Raw genomic sequence first — 20,664 nt, forward strand, 5'->3', positions numbered from 1 at the left:
ATGGCAGAAATGGTTTCCCCTTTCTTCTCTTTCTTATTGGTGTCATTCATTACAATATTGTATAAATATGGTTACTGTATCAAGTGATGTTGTAAATGTATTTTCTAAGTTACAGATATAATTGACTTGTGGTCATGTATAAAATTAGAACTCATTTGTTCCCCATGAATACTCACAAAACCTGTGAAAACATCATACTCACCATTGATCTGCTGATTGATGCCCAGGTTGACTCAGGATGACTCAGCTCCAGACCTCATCATGGCCTTGCTTTCACAATGGACCCAAGAGCTGAGTTCCTGAGCATATAGTTACTGGTCATAATATCAAGGATGCACTTGACAGTCTGTGGCATCATGGAGCCTTGGTAAAACTGTCATCAAGAGGCAAGGGGAAATGAAAGACACTACCTTCATTACCATCATTCCTTGCACATAGATCATAAGAGCAGAATTAGGCCATTTGGCCAATCAAATCTGCTCTGCCATTTCATCATGGCTGATCCATTTCTCCAATCTCCTGCCTTTTTCCCATATGCCTTCAGGCCCTGACTAATCAAGAATCTATCAGCCTCTCCCTTAAGTATACTCAATAACTTGGCCTCCGCAGCCACCAGTGGCAACAAATTCCACAGACTCACACTCTCCAGCTAAAGAAATTCCTCCTCATCTCTGTTCTAAATGGTCATTCCTCTATTCTGAGGCTGTATCTCTCATCTTAGACACATCCTCTTAGGATACATCCTCTGCACATCTACTCTATCAATGCCTTTCAACATTTAACAAATTTCAATGAGGTCACCTCTCATTCTTTTAAATTCCAGTGAGTACAAATGTGCTTGTTGAAGGTCAATCAACCTATCTACCAGACATCACTGTAAGGTGTCCCCAGGGACTATCCTAAGCCGTGGAGACTTCAGCTGCTTCAATGGTCACCTTCCTTTCATCATAAGTAGGAAGTGGTGATGTTTGCAGATGAATGTACAACATTAAATTCTATTCACAGCTCTTCAGCAAATGAAGCAAACTATACCTGAATGTAGAAGGACCTAAACAATATTCAGTGATGGACCAATAAGTGGAAAATAGCATTTGTATACAATAGTACCAGGCAATAACCACCTCCATCTCTAACTACATTTGGTTAACATTCAATGGCATTATTAAGGTGAAGTCAATATCCTGGAAGGTCTCCCTTGACCCAGCACTCAACTAACTAATCATAAAGTACCATAGATACTTCCTTTCTGGAAAGGTGTAATAATGACAGGCTTGTCGTGCTGGGAGATTTCAATTTCCCAAGTATTGATTGGCATCTCCATGGAGTAAGGGGTTTAGATGGGGTGGAGTTTGTTAGGTGTATTCAGGAAGGCTTCTTGACACAATATGTAGATAAGCCTACAAGAGGAGAGGCTGCATTTGATCTAGTATTGGGAAATGAACCTGGTCAGATGTCAGGTCTCTCAGTGGGAGAACATTTTGGAGATAGTGATCACAAGTCTATCTCCTTTACCATATCATTGGAGAGGGATAGGAGTAGACACGACAGGAAAATGTTTAATTGGAGTAAGGGGAAATACAAAGCTATCAGGCAGCAACTTGGAAGCATAAATTGGGAACAGATGTTCTCAGGGAAATGTACAGCAGAAATGTGGCAAATGTTCAAGGGATATTTGCATGGCATTCTGCATAGGTATGTTCCAATGAGACAGGGAAAAGATGGTAGGGTACAGGAACAGTAGTGTACAAAGGCTGCTGTAAATCTAGGCAAGAAGAAAAGAAAATCTTATGAAAGGTTCAAAAAACTAGATAATGATAGAGATCTAGAAGATTATAAGGCGAATTGGAAGGAGCTGATGAATGAAATTAGGAGAGCCATAAGGGACCATGAGAAGGCATTGGCAAGCAGGATTAAGGAAAACTCCAAGGCATCTACAAGTATGTGAAGAGCAAAAGGATAAGACATGAGAGAATAGGACCAATCAAGTGTGACAGTGGAAAAATGTGTATGGAACTGGAGGAGATAGCAGAGATACTTAATGAATACCTTGTTTCAGTATTCACTATGGAAAAGGACTTTGGTGATTGTCGGGATGACTTACAGTGGATTGGAAAAATTGAACATATAGACATTAAGAAAGAGGATGTGCTGAAGCTTTTGGAAAACATCAAGTTGGGTAAGTCTCCAGGACAGGATGAGATGTACCCCAGGCTACTGTGGGAGGTGAGGGAGGAGATTGCTGAGCCTCTGGCAATGATCGTTGCATCATCAATGGGGATGGGAGAGGTTCTGGAGGATTGGAGGATTGCAGATGTTGTTCCCTTATTCAAGAAAGGGAGTAGAGATAGCCCAGGAAATTATAGACCAGTGAGTCTTACCTCAGTGGTTGGCAAGTTGATGGGGAAGATCCTGAGAGGCAGGATTTATGAACATTTGGAGAGGCATAATATGATTAGGAGTAGTCAGCATGGCTTTGTCAAAGGCAGGTCGTGCCTTACGAGCCTGATTGAATTTTTTGAGGATGTGACTAAACACATTGATGAAGGTAGAGCTGTAGATGTAGTGTTTATAGATTTCAGCAAGGCATTTGACAAGGTACCCCATGCAAGGCTTATTGAGAAAGTAAGGAGGCATGGGATCCATGGAGACCTTGCTTTGTGGATCCAGAATTGGCTTGCTCACAGAAGGCAAAGTGGTTGTAGATGGGTCATATTCTGCATGGAGGTCGGTGATCAGTAGTGTGCCTCAGGGATCTGTCCTGGGACCACTACTCTTAGTGATTTTCATAAATGACCTGGATGAGAAGTGGATGGGTTAGTCAATTTGCTGATGACACAAAGGTTGGGGGTGCTGTGTATAGTGTGGAGGGCTGTCAGAGGTTACAATGGGATATCGATAGGATGCCAAACTGGGCTGAGAAGTGGCAGATGGAATTCAACCCAGATAAGTGTGAGGTGGTTCATTTTGGTAGGTCAAGTATGATGGCAGAATATAATAGTAATGGTAAGACTCTTGGCAGTGTGGAGGATCAGAGGGAACTTGGGGTCGGAGTCCAAAGGACACTCAAAGCTGCTGTGCAAGTTGACTCTATGGATAAGAAGGCATACGGTGCATTGGCCTTCATCAATCATAAGACTGAGTTTAAGAGCTGAGAGGTAATGTTGCAGCTACGTAGGACCCTGGTCAGACCCACTTGGAATACTGTGCTCAGTTCTGGTCACCTCACTACAGGAAGGACGTGGAAACTATAGGAAGGGTGCAGAGGAGATTTACAAGGATGTTGCCTGGATTGGGGAGCATGCCTTATGAAAACAGGTTGAGTGAACTCGGCCTTTTCTCCTTGTAGTGGCGGAGGATGAGAGGTGACCTGATAGAGGTGTATATGATGATGAGGAGCATTGATTGTGTAGATAGTCAGAGGCTTTCCCCCAGGGCTGAAATGGCTAACATGAGAGGGCACAGTTTTAAGATAATTGGAAGCAGGTACAGAAGAGATGTCAGGGGTAAGTTTTTTATGCAGAGAGGGGTGAGTGCATGGAAAGGACTGCCAGCGGCAATGGTGGAGGTGGAAATGATAGGGTCTTTTAAGAGACTCCCGGACAGGTACACAGAGCTTAGAAAAATAGAGGGCTATGGTTAATCGTAGGTGATTTCTAAAGTAAATACAAGTTTGGCACAGCATTGTGGGCTCTAAGGTCTGTAGATTTTCTATGTTTCTAGGTACAGAAGAAGGTCTGGTTGGATATTCTATGCTGAATATCTCTCCCGTTACCCTCTGAAAGCTCTCTGCCAACGTGAGCATGATGAGTCAACTCTGGGGCTATATAACCCTATGATTTTCCAGGACAAACTAGCCCATTTGATTGGCAACTCATTAACCATCCTAAATACAAACTCCATCAAGTGCTGGTGTATGGTGGCTGCAGAATGTACCATCTACAACATGCACTTCACTAGGCTCATCTGAAAGCACCACCCAAGCCCATGACCTCTAACACCAAGAAGTACAAGGGAACACTACTTGTAGGCTCCCCTTCAAGTCACACACCATCATGACTTAGAAATGCTACATCACTGTACATTCCTTTTCACTGGGTCTAAATCCAGGAAGACTCACTCTAGTAGCACTGGGGGAGGAATGTTGCTAGCTGGACTGCAGTGGTTCAAGTAGCCAGATCTCCCCCATCTTCTCTGGGCAATTACTATAGGTCTTTATCGATCTTTATTGATTACAGCTTAGCACTTAACACCATCGTGCCCTCAAGACGAATCAGAAAACTCCAAGACCTGGGCCTCTATATCCCCTTGTGCAATTGGATCCTGGATTTCCTCACTTCTAGACCCCAGTCAGTTTGAATTGGCAAAAACATCTCCTCCACAGTCTCCATCAGCACCGGAGCACACTGCAGGGATGTGTACTTCCCCCCTGCCACCACCCCGGCTCTACTCGCTTTACACCTCTGACTGAGTGGCTGAGTACAGCTCCAACACCATATACAAGTTTGCTGACAAAACCACTATTGGCTGTATCCAAGGGGGTGATGAATCAGCATACAGGAGGGAGATTGGAAACCTGGCTGAGTGCTGTAATAACAACAACCTCTTACTCAATGTCAATAAGACCAAGGAATTGATTGTAGTCTTCAGGAGATGGAAACCAGAGGTCCATGAGCCTGTAGTCATCAGAGGATCAGAGGTGGAGAGGGTCAGTAACCTTAAATTCCTGGGTGTCACTATTTCAGAGTACTTGACCTTGACTCATTATATAAATAATATTGTGATGAAAGCACAACAGTGCCTTTACTTCCTCAGGAGTCTGCAGAGGTTCAGCATGTCATTGAATATCTTGGCAGATTTCTATAGATGTATGGTGGAAAGTGTGTTGACTGGCTGTATTACAGCCTGGTATGGGAATACCAATGCCTTTGAGTGGAAAATCCTATAAAAGGTTCTAGATTTGGCCCAGTGCATCACGAGTAAAATCCTCCCAACCATTGAGCACATCGACATGAAACGTTGCCATAGAAAAGCAGCATCCATCATCAATGAGCCTCACCTCTGGGGCCATGCTCTCTCCTCGTTGCTGTCATCAGGTAAAAGGTACAAGAGCCTCAAGACTTGCACCACCAGATTCAAAAACATTTACTCTCCCTCAACTATTGGGCTCTTGAACGAAAGGGGATAACTACATTCATTTAAGGACTCTACTATATTGTTATTTCATGCTCATTATTTATTGCTATTTATATCTGCATTTGCCCAGTTGGTATCCAGTCCCTGATGTTTGCAGCTTACAGTTACTGTTCTATAGAAATATGCCCACAGAAAAAAAATCTCAGGGTTATATATGGTGACATGTATGTACTTCGATCATAAATTTTACTTTGAACTGCTGACTTTGCCCTGGATCATGAAAATGAGTAAACAAAATAAAGTTGTACTTGGTGTAATCATGTGTTAATTATTCAATTTAGTATATATACTTGTACTACATATTACACAGCTTTCCATTTATAAAGCAAAGAACCATTAGATATTTAAACTTATAAATACATACAATATATTGAATATTTATATGTTAATAGTATGAATGTTTAGGATGGCCAAGGGGTTGTGAATCAAATTGGCTGATTTGCCTTAAGAGCTGGAGTCATGCAGCACCCAAGCCCTGATGCAGGGTTTCAACCTGAAATATTGACAATTTCTTTCCTGCTATGGATGCTACTTGATCTGCTGAGTTCTTCCAGCAGATGGTCTGATGCTTGTATATTTAAACATGTATTCAGCCTCAGATTCTGTTGACCTATCTGCTAGACCCCTCCCCTTGAGTTATCTCCACCATTCAGTATGATCATGGCTAATCGGTCTTGGCCCCTTTCCATTTAAATAACAGCTCCCTTTTCTGTTCATACCTCCATAAGAATAACCTCACATTTTCCTGCACACACTGCATCTGCCAACTTCTAGCCCACTGAACTCTTTGTGACCAGTCGTGCCATGGGATTTGCAATGACTTCATTTGAAAGTCTGCAACTTCTGGCAAAGTATTGCCAGCAGCAACTTGCAGAGGGGTGTGTATGATCCCTTATCCTTGGGGCAAGTTTGAACCTGTAATCTTCAGAGGTGGTAGAACTGAACCAAGCCGGCACTTGCGGTCAGTGTTCCTTGAATCTGAAGTCACAAGGACCCACCTCCCCATTGAGCATATTTACATGAAGTGCTATCGAAAGAAAGCAGCAACCTTTAAGGATCCCCATCATCCAGGCCATGCTCTTTTCCCGCTACTACCCTTGCACAGGAGCCTCACACCACCAGGTTCAGGAACACTTAGTACCCTACAATCATCAGGCTCCTGAAGCAGTGCAGATAGTTTCACTCACCACAACTCTGAACTGTTCCCACAACCTACAGACTCAATTTATTCACCTTCTCAGCAATATGTACTTAATTGCACAACTGGTCTTCGTCTGTACATTGGTTGTTAGTCAGTCTTTCTTTATGCATAGCTTGGTTCATAAATTCTTTATTTTCATGTAAATGTCTACAAGCAAATGAATCTCAAGATAGTATATAGTAACAGGTAACATATACTTTGAAAGTAAATTTACTTTAACTTTGAATTTGAAGCAGCATTCCTATGGGCGTGGATGGGCCACTGCTTGGTTCACACCCGATCTTACTAATCATTTTTATTGATCAAAATTGCTGATATCCCAGCTGCCTTGAAGTTAAACTCCCATATTTCCTTGTGTTAGGGAAACAGCCCCACTAAATTGATGCCAACACATAGGCTATTCCCCCACTAATTTTCCCAGAAATCTATTCCCCCCTCATTCCAATCGACTCCCCTTTGGATGGTACCACTTACGTACACACGTATCTTTTCTTCCTCCTGTGGTTGGCTGAGGTGGACAGTGGGTGAGTCGCAGCACCTTTGTCTTGCTGGACAGAAGACCCTGAAGGTGTGCTGCTTGAGCTAGAGATGTGGAATGAGTATTAGCAGAAATGCAGAAGCCTTGGATGGCTGAGGGGCAGAGACGTAATACAATCACACGGCATGGGCGGAAGACCTCTGGTCCAACAGGTCATTGTTAATCAACAATCATAAATATAAGAGTTTCTACAGATGCTGGAAATCCTGAGTAACATATACAAAATACTGGAGGAACACAGTAAGTCAGGTAGTACCTATGGAGAGGAAGGATCAGTCAATGCTTCAGGCTGAGACCCTTCATCAGGACTTATTTATTCCCCTCCATAGATGCTGCCTGGCTTGCTGAAATCCTCAGCACTTTGTGTGAATTACTTACGTCAATAGCCGGCTGTCCATTTCCACCAACTAGACAGTAATCTCATTTTATTCTCCCTACATTCTCTTTAACTCCTCCCTCCCTCCTAGATTCAACCACTTATCTATACAATAGGCACCCTTTACCATGGCCTATTAACCTAATGGAAGGTAACTGGAACACTCAGCTAGACCCATATGGTCACCGGGAGAATATACAGACTCCGTAGTATTGGTGGTCAGGATTAAACCCAGGTTTCAGGCACTTTAAAGCAGCAGTCACTATCTCTCCTCTGACTGGTGTTAGATACACAGCAACACATATAGAATCGTAGAGAACAGGGAGGGAGCTTTCAAACCATAATCCATGTGCTGGCCAGTAGGGTGGCATTTAATCCCACTCATTTGCTCTTTCTCTCATAGTAGGGTCTTATGATTGAGGAGAGGAGGAGAGGTTTCTTAACGTGGAAAAATCTTTAGATATTTTTGGAACCTTTAAACGCTCAGTCCTTCACTGTATTGAAGACAGCAGACTGCAGAGTCAGGAAAATGGAGCAAAAAATGATGCTGAAGAACTCAATGGGTCAGGCAGAATCTGAGGAGGAAAATGGACAGTTGATATTTTGGATCAAGACTCTTCAGCTGCATCACTGTCTTGTATGGGGGGGAATGATGGGGGGGGGCTACTGTAGAGGACAGAATGCAGCTCCAGAAAGTTGTAAAATTAGTCAGCTCCATCTTGGGTACTAGCCTCCTTAGTATCCAAGACACCTTCGAGGAGCAGTGCCTCAGGAAGGTGACTTCCAATATTAAGGACCCCCATCACCCAGGACTACCCTATTCTCCTTACAGGCAGTTCCTGGGTTATGAATGTCTGACATACGGACAACCTGTACTTACGAATGGCATGCCATAAAGCCTATTATATTAAAAATTTGAGTTAAGTACAATGGTTCACAATAACAAATTCACACACTACTTTGTGACGCTCATGAAAACATTGCACGGCCTCAGTGGTTTGTTGGCTCGAGGAAGGAGAACGCCGTCTGCTATTTTAAGTAGGATTACGTTGCCGTTAACACTGTGTTGAGTGTGTAACCTTGTATTTGGCTTAAATTTTTCTCTTATTTACCCTTGTAACCATGCCTCCAAAGTGTAAATCTGATGCAAGTGCTGGTGATGCATCAAAGAAAAGGAAAACGATCATGACTGAAAATAAAGTGGAAATAATAAAGCGATTGGAAAGAGGTGAAATGCCATCGGTCATTGGAAAAGCGTTAGGCTACAGTCGGTCAATGATTGGAACAATTTTAAAGGATAAAGTGATGATAGCAATTGAGGAAGAAGACTGGGACCTAAAAACTCCAGAACTGAAAAAGGTTTTTGACGAAAGAGTTAGCTGAAGACTTTCGTCTCATTGAAGCAGGATGGCAAAGTTAGAGGAGCAAGATCCTAATCCAGAGAGGTTCACCAAGGCTTACCGTACAGTCACTGAGGGCCTCAGCTGCTACAAGGCCATTTATGACGAGAAAAAGAAAAGTTCTGCATAGAAAGATAAAACACAATCGGAATACAGTGATACTCGAAGGGGGTTCCTTATGTCCAGTCTATTCCGCAATTTAGTTTTCACGGCTCTCAGCACTAACCTGTTGTCCCGCTTGCTCATGTTTTCTCTGCTCACAAAACTCAACAGGTTTGTCTTTAAGTGCCGGGTGCTTGGACTCAAGGTACCGAAGCAGTTTTGAGGGTTTCATTGCCTCATTAGACCGCCTCTGGGCCCGAACTCCAGTCTCCCGCCCGCCTGCAACCAGACACCTCGGCCAGGTGCAGCTGGTTGTAGGTGGGGTGAGAGGACAAGGTCAGGGCCGGAGGTCCCCGTACCGGGGGCGTGGCGGTCACGGTCCGGAGAAAGCAACCGACTGAGCGAGGAGTGCGATAGGTTGCGCCCGCCCCCCCCGTAGGATCTATCGGCCGACAAAAGTTTGGCTGGAGGGATGACTTTCAGTAGATCACAGCGAGGTAGCTGCTCTGCTACTTACGAAACCCTGAGCCCAAATTAGGTCGTTTGCGAATATTTTAGCACCGGGTTTCCCACGAACATTTGGTGTGCTAAACAGGTTCAGAGGTGGCACCCATCTGTCCACGCTCCAGGCCAGTAGCAACAGCACTTCCTGCCGGTCATGCGAGGCCAACCAGAGATCCCTGGGGTAAGGGTGTCACTGCATTTAGGCGACTGATGGCATCGCGTGGGTTCAGGTTCAACAGTGAGCGTGACAGGGAATGAGGAAAGGCGCAGCTGACTCATATCGTTTCCTCGCGGCCCGGTGGTTGGGGACCAGTCAAGGACACTGTGTAGTGCGGGGAGCCTCACGCATGCACACTGGGCAGAAAAAACGGAACTAAAACCCTGCAGCCCAGAAACGATCTCTCAACAGTATTTGTGTATTCATTTTTCATTTTTTTCAGGATCTACTGGGAAAGTCTCAAAGATTGACCAGTCGATCAAGATCAATGGGTTGGCGACCACTAGTGTATTGTATTGAACTGCTGTTGCTAAGTCAGAAAATTTCACGATATGTGCTGGTGATAATAAACCTCATTCTGATTCTGAAATACCGACTGTCCATTTCTGTCCCAGATGCTGCCTAACCCGTTGAATTCCTCCAGCATCTTGTTTGTTGCCTTAAGACGCAGGCTTTTGGATTGTTGGAGAGTAAGGAAAATTGAAGATGGGGATTGAGATGTGAAGTACAGGATCACCTGTGTTAATGGAAGGCAGTGCAGGTCGAAGGTCTGTGTAATCGACTGTTGCTTTTGCCCTGCAGATTATTAAATTATGAATGAACCTATTTCCACCACTATTTTGGATGCTAAATTTTAGATCATAATAATTGGCTATAGGAACTAATTCTCAAGTCCTCTCTGGTTTCTTTAAAACTTTAAATCTATGTCCTCTGATTATGTAATTGTCATGTAAGGAAAGTAAGTCTCCTTTTATTTCCATCTTAAATATTCTCACTGCCTCAATAAAATAGCCAACATAATCAAAGAGCCCTCCCAGCCCAGTTATTCTGCGTTGCCAACCATTCCGACATGCGAAGGTCTGAAAGCAAATGTTACCAGGTTCAAGGACAGCTTCTACCACGCTGTTATACGACTATTGAACGGACCTCTTGTATGATTAAATGAACCCTTGACCTCACAATCTATCTTGCACCTTATTGGCAGCTTGCACTGCACTGTCACACAATTTTCTGCAATCCCTTTTTGTTTTTCCCTAGTTTTACTTGATGGTCTGTTGAGATGATTTATGTAAGCGAATGTGATGTAACACAATGTTTTTCACTATATCTCGGTAAATGTGACAATAAAAAAACTAATTTACCAAATTATCAATTTTGTATGCCACTGTTAAATCACCATTTAATCTCTGAAAAGAGCATATTACATTGAAGTTTCCAAGATCCCTTTATAAGAAAATGGTGTTCCACCAATGATTACTTTCAGAAAGGCAAGCACTGCCTTAAGATCAGTTCAGACATTGCTATAATAGCAGACTGTGTTGTTACAACAGTTTCAAAGAAATATGGGGGTGTTTGTTTGTGAGCAGTAGTGTCCTGTCTAGTCAGAACGCCTACGTGCTTCTGCTTATTTAATCATAAATCACATATTGTATGTCCCCAGATAAAACACAGTCAAACATTAACTCTCATAAATCACTTAATGCTTAACTAGCTGAGAAAATGCTTCACTCACTCTGACACTGGAGAATTCATGACACTTTCTGAGATCTCAGCTCTGAGCTGGGATTTATAAAAGTCAGCTTGTGCACGTATTTGCTTCAGTGCGGACGGAAAGATGGTGATGCAAAAATGAAGGAGAGATTAACCAGATTGGACTTCTATTGTCTAAACATAGACTGTTTGACAAGGTTGATGTTTTGCTTGGCTGGTGTGTCTGTAACTAGGGGTCACTGTCTCAAGATAAGCAGTTTGCTATTTAGGATTAAGATTAGCTGGAACTTCATCACCCAGAGGAGTTTGCTGCCCAAGAGGGCCTTGGAAGTTCAGTCAGTGAGAATATAAAAAGGAAGAGATCATTGTTTTTTACATTAAGGACAGGTACCTGGATAGGAAATGCTTAGAGGGATATGGGCCAAATGCAAGCAAATAGGATTATTTTAGATGGAAATATAGGTCAGCATGGGCTAGTTGGATACTAGGGCCTGTTTCTAAGCTGTATGATTCTACAAGATATGGGTAAGGTAACGGAGGGATAGAAGATTATTGGTGATGTTACTGAATACCAAAGCAGAGACCTGGGGCCGAATGGCGTACTCTCGCAGTTTCTTGTTCTGATCTAACATTGAAACTTGACTGTGGACATCTTTGGATAGCACAATGTCTTTGAAATGCAGCGTAAAATCATCCCAGAGTCCTGTAATCATCATGTGATTGTTTGGAAGTTCCTTGATGTTAAATTTCCCATTTCAGTTTTAATCTCTTCTTATCACTTTCATTCCTGTCTCTCTAATCTGTCACCCGTGAGAATTCTGCAGTCTTTAATTCTGAACTCTTAAATATCCCTTTATGTAGCTCTTTGTATGGAAACAGTTCGCTATCAAAGCTGGAAATTCTGGAATTCATAGGCTAAGCCTCTCAACACTCTCCATCTTTCTACCTCTCTTCCTCATTCCTTAAAATCCCTCTCATAGCCAATTTTTTGTTCAATCTCCCTGATATCTCTTTTCATGATTTAGCATCTTTCATCAGATCATAAAGCACAATGACAAGTCCTTCAGCTCATCAAGTCAATGCCAGCCACCAATATTTACCCATAGTAATTCTATCTATCAAAAATCAGTCTACACCTTCCATGTTTTAAAGATAAGGATGAGCTTTGTTTGTCGCATGTACATTGAAACATACAGTGAAATGCATTGTCTGCATCAAATCAAGTCAGCGAGGATTAGACTGGGCAGCCCACAAGTGTTGCCATGCTTCCAGTGTCAACATAGCATGCTTACAATTCACCTAACTGTAAGTCTTTGGACTGTGGGAGGAAACCCATGTGGTCAAGGGGAAAATGTACATATTCCTCATAGGTAATTGGGGAGGGGAATCAAACACCAACCTTAAAGCTGGTACTGTAAAATGTTGCTCTAACTCCTCCATCATCTCTCATTCTGATAAGATATTCAGCTGGCAACAGACTTAAACATGCAAATGATAGGTGAAGCACACAAAATGCTAGCTAGCACCTGAAGAAAAATGAAAGATTCATAAAAGCACTGACAGCATAGAAACACTGTACAGACCAGCTGCGTCTTCTCCAAAACTTACACTTGATCCCACGGTTGGTATTTGGTGAAAATATTTGATTGCTTTACCATTGCCATGAACCCAATCAGGTGAAGGCCGATGATAGGATGCAGTTCCTTTATAACAGCCACCACAGTTGAGTAATCAGTCCTTTGTCTATTCGTAAGCTCAAGATTCTGAATGCCACAATGTTAAACTGCATTCTGGTTAGAGATGAGTGAGGCAAATGTTTGCAGTAGGAAACACTCATGGTTGCCTGCCTGGTGCTGGTATGGTTGTTAGTTAGTTTTGGTATGGCTGTGTTCTCCAAGTAAACAAGTGCTGTGTGCGTGACCCTGAGGCACCCTCTCTTCCCCTCCACCTGTTGCTCAGTTAACACAGGATTGTTTTTTCTCCTTTTTCTCTCCTGCATCACCTTTGCCATTAATAGAATGAGTCATTAGCTGGCATAATCTGAGACTTATCTGCAGTCCTTGAGATGAACGATTCCACCTACAGCATTGGCAGAAACTGTGCTGTTTGTTAATGTTTGACGTCTGAGTCACTGCTGTTGCCTCTGCGTACTGCTCCTCAGTGACCTGTGGTGAGGTAATGCTTTCAGTCGATACTGGATGTTGCAGATCACCTGCACTGTTCCACCTAATGGTAACTGAGTTTTCAGAAGGTGTTTTGCTTGAGTTGGTTAACTTGGTTAACTGGAGTGACAAACAAATCTCTTGTTTTTGTCTTTGAATGCGTCCACAGTCTGAACTCTCACAGCAACAGTAATCTTCTTTCAGTCTCGAGCTCCCTGAGGTACCGATAGTTCAGATTTCCTGCTCAGCTCTGAACTTAAATGCCTCATCACAAGCCTGTCTGAAGCTGACGGCACTCCTTTCCCTCCTTTGAGGCATTCCTTTAAACAGGTTCTGTTTAAACTTTCAGTCGCCTGCAACTAACATCACCTCATGTGGCTCAGTGTCAGCCTGTGTTTGGCAATGCTCCCATGAAGCCTTATTCACATCACTGGACAATTAGAATGGAAGGTGGCATTCGAATGACATTGGAGTGTGAAGGCAAAGACTTTTCTCTAACTGCTGTGTAAATTGTGGTCTTCATTTGCAAGGTAGAATAATCCAACACCTCGTAAGATAATTGTAGTCCATTTTGTAAATCACTGCCATCACCTCACATTTCCTCATGACATTGATGATTATTTTAACAGGGATTTCAGCTCACAGTGATAACTCAGCTAAAAAGGATTAATGAATGAGGACAGGTTTTATTGACCAACATTGGGCATAAGGGAATAAAGGAGTCATCTGATTTCTTGTTAACAATTAAAGAATTCAGAAATAATTTCACCAGGGCCAACCTTAGTCACAGGCTTGGCCGGAAGAGGTGAAGTGCAAATGTCTCCCCTTGCTTTTGAGGCAGGATTTCAGCATGTGGCATCGAGGTGTCCTGACAGAACGAAGTCACTGGGCATCAAAGTGATTGCACTGCAGGATTTCCATAGGTGCTGCCAGACCTTCTGAGTTCCTCCAGGATTTGTGTGTGTTGCGCTGGAGAGAGTGCAGACTTCACCAAGAAGAGTTTGTAAAAAGAATGGAAAAGCTGGACTTTTTTACTCCACAGTGAAGGAGAGAGAGGTGTAAAATCATGAGACATAGTTAAAGCAGATGAGGCATTGAGAACAAGAGTTCAGGGGTTTAAGGTGAGAGGACGGAATTGTAAAGAGGATTTGAGAGGAATATATTTTTACACAGAGAGTGGTTGATGTCTGGAAAGTGTCACCAGAGGGGGTGATGGAATCAGATACATTTAAGAGGCATTTAAACAAATTTATGGATAGGCAAGGCATAGGTAGACGTAAAGCAGCGGAATGGAAGTAGAATTAGAAATCAGTCTGGATCTGGAGGCTGCCCAGAGGAGGGCTATCCTTGGATGAGAGGTGAGACATGTTGTGTAGCTGTGAGTTGCCCCCAGCATGCAGGACAGCATAATGATCTATTTGGAATGATAGGAGAATAAAATGGGATTACAGAGAGACTAGTGTACATGGCTGGCATGGACTCATTTGTCTGTGATGTTTGTCTCTCTCTGGTCTTTTGGGTGAAGCATTTGCCTTTTCAACCGGACATAACATATTCCACAGTGCTATAGTGAAGGAGAATTCTTCGGCTTTTTCTGGTCAATATTTACTTCACAACCAACATCCTCCGAAGAATATGCAGCTGGTTGTTATTATTTCACTCTTCGGACAGTATGAATGCATTTTATGGACTGCCTATGATACAACTATTTGGTAATTACTTCTCTCCAATTTACTTCTGTGAAAATGTAAATATTATTGTGTTATGCAATGTCCTCATCTCCATTCGATTCTGTGCGAGCCCTGATTATACTTGTCTTGTTGAACATCACTGTAAGTCTTTCTTCACTCTCTGTCCTTTTCAGGTTTGGATACTTACGGTGTGGTAACAGGACCTTCTGGCCCAAAGTGCCCCAGTTACACCCACGTGAGCAATTGACCTTCTAACCCGTACGTCTTTGAAATGTGGGAATGTAGTGAGCTTTACAGTGCCAGTGACTCGCATTCAGTTCCCGTTGCTGCCTGCAATGAGTCTGCACGTTCTCCCCTTGGCTCCGTCGGTGCTCCGGTTTCCTCCCACTGTTCAAAGTTAATTTGTGTAATTTGTGTAAAGTGTAAATTGTGCTGCGATTTGGCTAGGATTAAATTGGGGGATTGTTGGGTGGCGTGGCTCGAGGGGCCGGAGGGCCCATTCCGCACTGTTAAAAAACTGGAGGGAACCTATGCAGTCTCAAGGCAAATGTAGAAACTCCTTACAGGTGGCAGCAGGAATTGAATCCAGGTCAGCAGCACTGCAATAGCATTACGCTAACTCTATGTTACCTTGCCGCTCCCATATGGACATTGCAAAGGACTTACTGAGGGGTGCAGTCCCAGACCAGTCTCTAAGCTTTTTCCGATATGAAAATTGTGTCAGTTCAACCAATACTTCCTTTGACTGGAACTCGATTCATATCTGGGTTATGTCAAGGACCTTTTGCATCAAAATAAATAACTTAAGTGCAAGATATTGCCATGGCATTGGAAGGTAACCAAAGTAACCTTGTTACTAAATTCAGGAGATAAGGATAAACCAGGAAGCCATTGACCAGGTCAATCTTCTGCCAATTGTGATTAGAGTCTCATGATCAATATGGGGAGATAAGATGAGTGAGCATTTAGAAAGGCATGTATTAATCAGTAACAGAAGGAATTTATTAAAAGAAAGCTATATTTGGCAAATAAATGGTTTGTATGAAGTGATGGATTAGAAAGATAAAGAAAGCACTGGGATTGTCAAGGATTGTTCTTCCCAAAGCAGGAGATTCTGAGGAAAGTTGACATTAATGTTCAAATCAGTAACTATAAGACCATAAAACCATAATAGCAGAATTAGCCATTTGGCCCATCATGTCTGCTCTACCATTCCATCATGGCCGACTATATCCCTCACAACCCCATTCATGTGCCTTCTCTCTATAACCTTTGACACCCTTACTAATCAAAAACCTATCAACCTCCGCTTTAAATATCACTCGGTCTCCATAGTTGTTTGTGGTAATGAATTCCACAGATTCACTATCCTCGGGCTAAAGAAATTCCTTCTGATCTCTGTTCTAAACAAATGTTCCTTTATTTTGAAGCTGTGCCCTCTGGTCCTAAACCACCTATAGGTAACATGCTCTTCACTCTCACTCGGTCTAGCCTTTTCAATAATCTATAGTCAATAATCAATAATCTGAGAGCCCCTCATTCTTCTAAATGCCAGCAACTACAGTCCAAGAACCATCAAACGCTCCTCATGCATTAACCCTTTCAATCTTGTAACCCTTTCTAGTGCCAGCACATGCGTTCTCAGCTAAGGGGCAAAAAACTGCACACAATACTCACAGTGCAGTCTGACCAACATGCTATAAAACCTCTGCATCACAAATTGCTTTTATATTCTAGTGCTCTCAAAGTGAATGCTGACATTGCATTTGCCTTCCTCACTATGACTCAATCTGAAAGTTAACCTTTAAGGAATCCTACACAGGGACTCCCAAATTCCTTAGCACCTCTGTTTTCTGAAATTTCTCCATTTTAGAAAATAGTCTATGCCTTTATTCCTTCTACCAAAGCGCAAGGCCAAACACTTCCCTGCACTGTATTCTGTTTACCACTCCTTTTACCCATTCTACCTAACCTGTCCTTCTGCAGAATCCCAGCTTCCACAACACTACTAGCCCCTCCACCTATGTTTATTTTGTAACTTAGCCATCAATTCCATCATCCAAATCATTCACCTATAACGTGAAAAGAAATGGTCTGAACACTGACCCCTGTGGAACACCACTAGTGATTGGCGGTCAACCAGATAAGGTACCCTCTGTTCCCACTCTTTGCCTCCTGCCAGTCAGCCAGTCTTCTCTAGCCCTGCTAGTACTTACCTTGTTCTATGGGCTTTTACCTTGTCTAGCAGCCTCATGTGCAGTACCTTGTCAAAGTCCTTCTGTAACCGGTGTTGATGAATAAACCTTCCCTGTGGTAGGAAGAACAGGAGCTAAAGCAACAGATTTAAGGTGAGTGAGATAAAGGGGAACATTTTCTTGCAGAACAAATGGTTTGGAATGAAATGTGATGGTGAATATAGAGCTTTCAAGAGGAAAGCAGAAAGACAAATAAGATATAGGGAGTGTCTGGATTACCCTTTGAAAGAGCTGCTACAGAGTTGGTGGGCTGGATGGCTCGATGATCTGAGGTCAGTTGAGTAGGGCTGGAAATGCGCCTCTGGAGATAAGTTTCTGGCATTGTTCCCACTACTTGCCGTCCCTATCATTGAAATATGATTTAAGCCATTGCAGATGTTAAACACCAAATATTGCCAGGGGAAGGAGAGTTTCACCTCACACTGCCACCAGTTGCTTTGAAACCTGTTTCAATTATCACGGCAGATGCATTGTTGAGTTGTTCAAAAGCCGTGTGACAGAATCTCCGTAGACAGAAGTCTCCTGCACAGATTGTGCGGAAGAAAGCTGGGACAAGCAGTGTCTGTCTCAGCAAAGCTCATTAATACAATCTGCATATATTAATGATACACTGTGAATTTAATTTCTTCTTAGATTTAGCGTGCCTCAGCAAAATAGGAATATAGAGTAGCTCTGCATATGGAGAGCACAACATTTAAGATCCTTAATTTGGCAAGTTTGAAATTGACACCAAAGCAGATGTTTAAGGTTCATCACTGGTAGAATCACCTAATGTCTTGCAAACAGTTCAGAGGATTCTGAAATTCATCGGGATGTCACAGAGCTGGCAGGAAATTCAGGAAATTGGGGGCCATGCAGGATGTGCATGGAGGGAAAATGAGAGAAAGAGGTATAGAAAAAGGGAGAGGAAGGAGGAGGGAGAGAGAAAGGGGGGATAGAAGCAGAGTGAGGGAGAGGGAGAGAATGAGGGACAGGAAGGATGATAGAGTGAATGACAAGGACAGAGACGGAGAGCAAGAGAGAAGGAGAGAGAGAGAAAGAGAGAGAAGGAGGGAGAGAGAGGGGGAGAGAGAGGGAGAGAGAGAAGGAGGGAGAGAGAGAGGGAGGGAGAGAGAGGGGGAGAGAGGGAGAGAAGGAGGGAGAGAGAGAGGGAGAGAGGGTGGGGGAGAGAGAGGGAGAGAGAGAGGAAGGGAGAGAGAGGGAGAGAGAGAGGGAGAGAGGGGAGAGAGAGAGGAGAGAGAGAGGGAGGGAGAGAGAGGGGGAGAGAGAGAAGGAGAGAGAGGGAGAGAGAGGGAGAGAGAGGGAGAGAGAGGGAGAGAGCGAAGGAGAGAGAGGGAGAGAGGGGGAGAGAGAGGGAGAGAGAGAAGGAGGGAGAGAGAGGTAGAGAGAGGGAGAGAGAGAAGGAGGGAGAGAGAGGGAGAGAGAGAGAGAAGGAGGGAGAGAGAGGGAGGGGGAGAGAGAAGGAGGGAGAGAGAGGGAGAGAGAGAGAGAGAAGGAGAGAGAGGGAGGGGGAGAGAGAAGGAGGGAGAGAGAGGGAGAGAGAAAAGGAGGGAGAGAGAGAGGGAGGGAGAGAGAGGGGGAGAGAGAGGGAGAGAGAGATCAGCAGGGGCATAGTTAATAGATTCAGATTCAGGTTTATTTCTTGTGTATACATCAAAACATATAGTGAAATGCATCATTTGCATTAACAACCAACACACCTATAGAGGGCAGCCCGGAAGTGTTGCCACACACACCTGTGTGAACATAGCCTGCCCACTGTGCTTGCAACAACAAAACACAACACAACAACAGTAAAACAAGCTCTGTTACCCCTTTCCACCCCTCATACAATGTCTTCTCCCTCCTGCCATCTGGGAAAAGGCACCGAAGCATTCGGACTTTCACAACCAGACTATGTAACAGTTTCTTCCCCCAAGCCATCAGACTCCTCAATACCCGAAGCCTGGACTGACACCAACCTACTGCCCTCTACTGTGCCTATTGTCTTGTTTATTATTTATTGTAATGCCTGCACTGTTTTTGTGCACTTCATGCAGTCCTGGGTAGGTCTGTAGTTTAGTGTAGTTTTTTGTGTTGTTTTACGTAGTTCAGTGTAGTTTTTGTATTGTTTCATGTAGCACCATGGTCCTGAAAAATGTTGCCTCTTTTTTACTGTGTACTGTACCAGCAGTTATGGTCGAAATGATGATAAAAAGTGACTTGACTTGACTTCCCCAGAGGACTTGCAGAGACCTGAAGATCAGGATCCCACAGATCTCTAAACCTTAGGGCTTTGATCTTCTGTATTGACCCCAGGACTCACTGATGACAATGATTGATGTGGACCCAGGCTCAAAGATGATGGGGCCCTGAACACCTGGCCTCAAACTCTAGTCCCACCATCACAAATATCTAGGAGGTCTCCCTCGTGCCTTCTGTCAGCACAGAGCTCCAATCCTAGAAAACTCCAATGAGGACGGGGAAGGGCGCATCAGCAATTTCTTCTTACTGGTCTGCTGGTCTGACTTCTAACCATGGATGTCCTTTGTCCCACATCCACGTTGTCACGGCCTTCAAACATGGAGCAGAGGCATGATCCTTAACTAATCCCACATCCCTGTCTATAAACCCTAACCTGACTCCAAAACCATACCTACAAACTTGGTGCACTCCTACTGGGCATCTAACTCTCTAATTAACAACTGCACACACAGGGGGCATATGTGTACTGATGTCCCAATTAAAATGGCTGCAAGGGGCAGGTTCTCTCACAATGTTAGAGAAGGAGGGATGGTCTCTGCATTTAATCTACAAGGGGAGAGCATAGAGGGCCAGACGAAGGGGAGTAGGATTGGAGGTGAGTTACAGCAGTGATGAATGGCCAGGGGAGAGAGAGGCTGCAAGGCCAACTGTCAGTGAATGTTTCTTATAGAGCCATTGTACCTCATCTCATCAGATATTGAGGATACTCTGAAGGTGCAAGAGGATGATTGCATGTGGAAGGGGTCTTGCCTTAGAGTGACAGGGAGGGAAAGACGCCAGTTAACTCTAGTTCTTTCTCTCTCCACAGGTGGAGCCTATTGGAAAGCTCTTTCAAAGAGCCAACATGGGGAAAATGGGACAAATGGCCTCCCCGTGCAATATAACCACATACAAGTTGGATGGAGGAACATTGCACAAAAATAGAACTATTCAGTGTATAACTGGCAGGACCCAAGTCTGAGGGTGGGTGAAAGAGCCAGGTGGCAGTTGAATTTAGCCTCCTGGGCCTCTCTTGAACACTTACTAACAGTCTACTTGTTATTGTCCCTAACAGGGGGAGTTACAGGGCAGTCAGGCAGTTGGGCTCTGGGAGGCTGCCATCAACAGGGACCAAAGTTGAGTTTAGAGCTTACAAGAGGCAACACTGGACAACAGTTATTCACATATCTAGCCCAAAGCAAAGAAACCAAAAATAAATAGATCAAACCCAGCAAGTCACTTTACAAAAACATTAATGTTGCAATTACTCAAAGCTGGAGGAACTCAGCAGGTCAGGCAGCATCTATGGAG

General features: G+C 43.6%; 1 long non-coding RNA gene across 1 annotated transcript; it reads left to right on the plus strand.

The window, feature by feature from the left end:
• The first annotated feature begins 10,136 nt into the window (after positions 1-10,136).
• LOC132399432 (uncharacterized) lies at positions 10,137-20,628 on the plus strand. Its single transcript, XR_009513996.1, has 3 exons — positions 10,137-14,896; positions 15,049-15,133; positions 20,183-20,628. It is a non-coding gene; the product is annotated as an uncharacterized LOC132399432 (long non-coding RNA).
• Positions 20,629-20,664: the final 36 nt, after the last annotated feature.

This window comes from Hypanus sabinus, chromosome 9, assembly GCF_030144855.1.
Source record: "Hypanus sabinus isolate sHypSab1 chromosome 9, sHypSab1.hap1, whole genome shotgun sequence".
Classification (NCBI taxonomy): Eukaryota; Metazoa; Chordata; class Chondrichthyes; order Myliobatiformes; family Dasyatidae; genus Hypanus; species Hypanus sabinus.